Below are 6215 nucleotides of genomic sequence, written 5' to 3' on the forward strand. Positions count from 1 at the left end.
GACTAAAGGAATAAAAACTATAGCATAAAAAAATAAATAGAAGGAGAGAAATAAATTAAATAAAATAAAGAGTCTAGTCCTCGGATAATACCTTTGATTCGGTATCTGACAGTCGAAGCCGATTGATTCCACGAACCGCGAGCTCCCGATTTTAATAAAAATTTAGTGAAAATTGAACTTAGGAAATTTGGAATTTTTGAGAAAAAAAATATTTTTCTCAAAAAAATCCACTCTCTCTCTAAAAATGTTTAGAGTGAGAAAGTTTTTCCCCACAAAAAGGCCTCCTTTTCACCTTGGGATCCGTGCCCTTATATAGGGAAACGGATCCCGGAACAATGGGCGACGCCTAAAACAAATTGGGCGTCGCCCATTGTGGTTGGGCGGCCGCCCAACGGCGTTGGGCGAGCGCCCAACGCGAGGTTGGGCGCCCGCGCCCAACCCTCGTCGGGCGTCCGCCCAACGCGTTGGGCGTTCGCCCGACGTGGTTGGGTGCCCGCCCGACGACCCTCGGGACGTGCCCCGCGCCGTCGGACGCGTGCACTCCGTGGCCGCCGAGCGCGCGTTCCGCGCAGCTAGACGCTCGCACGTCGCGGCCGCCGAACGCGCGCCTCGCGCTGCCAGGCACGTATGCTCAACGGCCCACGAGGGCGCGCACCGCCAGCGGTCCCAGGCATTGCCCGGGCGTCGAGAGCGTGCCACTCGCGGTGCGTCCGACGGACGCCGCGCGCACGTCTCGAGCCGTCAAGCGGGCGTTCGACCATCGTCGTCCGCGTGCGGGATGCCGTTGCGTGCCCGCGCCGTGCCGTTAATTTTCATCAGCTTATTATTCTTTATATATTTTTTAAAACTTTCGGAATCAATCGCTTCGACCGTCTTGTTTCAGGTTTTCATCACAGGTCCTCCGACTCGGTGTCTACAGTTGCCCCTACTTTTCTATTTTGACAGTGATGTGTGTGGTTCGAAAACCTTTTTGCTAACGTAACACATGCAATGTAAAACATATAAAAGTAAAAGACACGTAAAGAGTAGGAGGAAACATACCTGACCTTTGCGCTGCGCGCTCCGGCGTGGCTCTCTGACTGCATCAGACTCTGCTTCGGGCTGCACCCTAGTTCACGACCGCGGGGATAATGGCTAAATAGCTACCCTAGTTTATGACCGCGGGGATAATGGCTAAACAGCTACCCTATTTCAAGATTGCGGGGATAATGGCTAAATAGCTACCCTGATTTACGACTGCGGGGATAATGGCTAAATAGCTACCCCATTTCAAGATTGCGGGGATAATGGCTAAACAGCTACCCTATTTCAATATCACGGGGATAATGGCTAAACAGCTACCCTGATTTACGACTGTGGGGATAATGGCTAAACAGCTACCCTATTTCAAGATCGCGGGGATAATGGCTAAACAGCTACCCTATTTCAAGATCACGGGGATAATGGCTAAACAGCTACCCTATTTCAAGATTGCGGGGATAATGGCTAAACAGCTACCCTATTTCAAGATCACGGGGATAATGGCTAAACAGCTACCCTATTTCAAGATCGCGGGGATAATGGCTAAATAGCTACCCTGATTTACGACTGTGGGGATAATGGCTAAACAGCTACCCTATTTCAAGATTGCGGGGATAATGGCTAAACAGCTACCCTATTTCAAGATCACGGGGATAATGGCTAAACAGCTACCCTATTTCAAGATTTCGGTGAAGATGGCTAAAAAGCAACTCCGGTCAACGACCGTGAGTCAGATGGCTCAAAAGCAACTTCGGTCCATGACCGAGAGTCAAATGGCTCAAAAGCAACTTCAGTCCGCGACCGAGAGTCAAATGGCTCAAAAGCAACTCCGATCTGCGACCGTGAGTCAAATGGCTAAAAAGCAACTCCGGTCTGCGACCGTGAGTCAAATGGCTAAAAAGCAACTTCGGTCTGCGATCGAGAGTCAAATGGCTCAAAAGCAACTCCGGTCTGCGACCGTGAGTCAAATGGCTAAAAAGCAACTTCGGTCTGCGACCGAGAGTCAAATGGCTCAAAAGCAACTCCGGTCTGCGACCGTGAGTCAAATGGCTAAAAAGCGGGGGCTGTTTCTGGATTTTCTTATCACACTGTTGTCTATATTTTCTCACTAGAGCTATCATCTCGAAGATTCGATGGGCCCATGTCTTAGTCCGAAATGACATAGACTACTGATTGTTTTTCTGTTGACTGTCGTCTGTATTTTGACTGGTGTCACTGTTCTGTAAAAATTAGCTGTTGTCTGGAATTGATGTTTTGACGATGTTGGTTACTATCTGGGAGAAACGCAGGCTGAAACGGACTGCAAATCGGAGGTCTGTACACCTGGTAATTAATTATTTACTTTTTACCTTTATGTCAAATCGTACTTTTTTCACTATTTACGGGAATGCCATTCCCTTTTCCTATATAAGGTGGTGGGGTTTCATTTCAACCCCACACCTTCTCTCTCCTCTTTCTCTCACTAGACTTCAATTTGGATTATTCTCGGGATGGATTTAGACGAATGGGATGGCACCAGAGGCATGGACGAGGTTTATGTGAACCTGGATAGAGTGGATACCTTCCACGACCCTACGACACACTTGAGCAGGACACGCTGCAACGAGGTAAGTGGTTCCTCACTTTTATTTGATTTGAACTCTAGGATTTAGCACTCCTATACGAACATGATTTGCATGCTAACTCTTAGACTGCCTTAGAGGACTTTAGCTAGAAAACGTGAATTCCTTTATTTACACGTAACACCTGTTTGTTTTTGTAAGAATGCGCGCTATATGCATGTGAATAGTACACTACAAATTTATGCATGTTAACAGTAAAAACGATGTGAATAGTCAAAACGTGAATAGTGCACGTGAATAGTAACAACGTGAATAGTACACGTGAATAGTGACAACGTGAATAGTAAAAACTTAGCTAATGCACGTGAATAGTAGAACCTAATCTATGCTCCTCGTCACCGCAGACGAGGGTGGATTAAAGAATTGACTAAACCTTACGTGAATGACCCTACAGGAGAGATTTTTACAGAAAATTGGTCCTAACTGACCGGATGTCTCTAGGTTAGATAATGAAAGAATACCCGTTCTTGACGCGTTCTTATCAAATGCATGCTTTAGGAGCCGTATTTAAATTTTCTTGTCTTGTTCTTTTTAGTTCATTGAGATTTCGGGGACCACCGTCGAGATTCACTCATGGTACGATAGGCTAGGCGCCGCGGCGAGAGCCCGCGTGCGCGAGTTGGGCTTCGAGCCCTTTATTGCAGCGTTGCCCCGCACCAACGGGGTATGCGATCCTTTTGGCCTACGGGCCTTATGCGAGCGGTGGGTTGACTCGACCCACACCTTCCACCTTTCCTTTGGGGAGATGACCATCTCGCCTCGAGATTTTTCGCTGTTGACAGGATTGCGAGGGAGCAACACTCCCGTCCCTTTCCACTTTGGTATGATGCGACCACGGGTCGACCCTGCTAGGCTTGCTACCTTGATTGGACCGGGAGTTCGTCTATGCGCCAAGTCTACTCCGGTGAAGTTTGTCTCTACCGCGAGCCTCTTGAGTAGACGTGATTCCTACGAGACTGACGCTACCGACCTGGCGGTTCGTAGTTTCTTAGTATATGCTCTGAGTGAGACGATTTTCCGCACGAAGGGCGGGAAGGTACACGCAGGTCTCATTCAGGCACTTAGCGATTTGGATGCAGCGGCTTCTTATGATTGGGCAGGGGCAGGCTTAGCCTTTCTTTACAAGTTCTTGGATCTGACTTGCCGGAAGCGCAAGGACTTCGGCGGTTATACCTTTGCCCTGCTGGTACGTGACGCCTTCTTGACTTATCCGTCTTGTCTTTTTCGCATTTTTCACACTCCTAGTCCTCATTTTTACCGCAGGTGTGGGCGTATGAGAGACACATCCTTCCCAGACGGTCTCGATCTCGACCGAGAGTACCGAGGCCGCCCTTCATGACCCGATGGAGGGATTTTGACTTGAGCGCCGAGAGGAGTCGGACAGTGTCGCGGCTTCTGGATTGGATCGACTCGCTGACCCTGGGACAGGTAGATTTTGCCTAATCATGCTAGATTTTTGTTTGAGTCCCTCTGACTTTCTCTTTGTGCATTTTTCTTTAGATTAAGTTCAGGTGGGATGATCTTGACTACGGCCCTGATTATGCATACGCATCGATGATCTAGGAGCAGCAGTGCGTGCTCACCGGCCCTTGTGTGCGGGCGTGGTATTTGGGAGATCGAGGCATCACCGGAGTGAGTGATGTTCACTGGACGCCGGGGGAGATTCCCGTTTCCATGTTTGCTGTGCGGACTCTGCCCTTATCGACCATTCGTCGAGATCTGACCCGTCGTTTTGTCGGTAGAGCCGGGGGCCGCGAGCCTTATTTGTCTACTTTACTGAGCGCGAGGGATGCCCCGGCGGCAGCGATGGAGGTAGATCCGGTAGCGGACGTGTTTTCGAGAGAGGCGGTCGAGGCCGTCTTTGGTCAGGCGGAGGTTCCGGTAAGTGATTCCGCCCTCTTTTCATTTTATTCATGATATGCTCGGAGGTTTTATTGTGTGTTTTTTTTTTGCCTTTTTTGCAGGAGGGATCCTCGCGGAGTGCCCACCTATCAGATTTTTTCGATGGCACTCGGGCTCAAACACCGGTGTGCGAGCAGCCCTATTTTGTCGACGAGTCATCCAGTGCAGCTCGACCGGAGGGGTTGTCCATAGGCGTGCCTATACCAGACTATGGGAGAGATTATGCTACGATCTGCTATGACGAGTCCGGGGCACCTTACGCGGGATTTGAGGCGGCCCCTCCTATCTTCTCCTCGAGGGTCCCGTTTGATCCCTCGGACGTTTCTCTGACCACGAGAGAGACTTGTACTGATTACGTAGGGCTGTTTGGTTATCTCCGAGACCGCCTCAGCTTGCGCTGCACCGATCACCTGGTATGTATCATCATTGTACTTTAGTGTAGTGAAATGTATGCATGTATGTATGATTTATGTTTTTGCCTATCCTGCCTTTTATCTATGTTTTTTTCTTTTTCTGTAGAGTGATCTGCATGCCCATGAGCGGAGACAGAGCGAGCTAGTGCGGGAGGCTGATGCCCGAGTTGGTCACGTGTATCAAGAGAGGAACGACCACTGGTCGAGGATGATGCGACGGGAGACTGAGGGTCGCCTTGCCGTCGAGGAGAGGGCGCGTGATGAGTCGATCAGCCGCCTTGCTGCAGAGGAGAGAGCACGAGCTGCTGATGAGGGAGCACGGGTTTTTGATGAGAGAGCGCGAGTTTCTGATGAGAGAGCGCGTGCTGCCGAGGAGGCACTATCTGCGGAGCGGGCATCTCACCTGAGAGATTTTGAGAACTATTGGGACTTCCCTCCGTATTAGGCTCGTTATGTATTGCTTTGTAGCTTTCATTGTTGCTTTGTAGCTTTTATGAGGGTTTCTCCGATGTATAGCTGATGTATAGGGAGTGGGGTGGATAGTAGGTAGGCTTTTTGTGAAAAGTAGGATAGGAAATGTATAACCCGTGATTCATATTACCATGCATTCGGTAGATTATAATGATTCCAATCATTCTCGTCAAATATATTCATGCCTTTATTTATTTACAAACAACAGAAATACTTAGTCTCTTATACATTGTTTTTGTAATTGCTCAAGTTATAACTATTTTTACCAGGACCCGCCTTTCGGTTTTCGGATCCCGGCGATTTTTCTCCTCTCCTTTTACTATCCCAGAATTTTTAAATGAGTGCCCTTTCGGGTTTTCACCCATTGGGATTTCCCTTATTGTTGCATAGGTCGCCCTTTGCGGGTTTTCAACCTATCGGGAATTTTTCTTTTATTTTTCTTTTTCTTTTTTGTTTTTTTTTTTTTTTTACGAAAAGTATTTCTTAAGCCTATCCAGGTTGGTAGATTCGGAGAATTCCATGCCGTCCATTGTGGTTAACTTCACCGCTCCTTTGCTTAGCATCTTTTTTACGACGAATGGTCCTTCCCAGTTAGGCCTGAACTTTCCCTTCGGGTCGGTGTGCGTCACACGGATCTGTTTCAGCACCAAATCTCCTTCTTTGATGGGGCTGGTCTTGACTTTTTTATTGAAAGCCCGAGCCATCCTTCTTTGATATAACTGTACATGGTAAAGGGCTTCCATCCTTTTCTCATCAACTAAAGCCAACTGCTCACATCGCCTTTTCA

This window comes from Euphorbia lathyris, chromosome 4 (genome assembly GCF_963576675.1).
Source record: "Euphorbia lathyris chromosome 4, ddEupLath1.1, whole genome shotgun sequence".
Taxonomy (NCBI): Eukaryota; Viridiplantae; Streptophyta; class Magnoliopsida; order Malpighiales; family Euphorbiaceae; genus Euphorbia; species Euphorbia lathyris.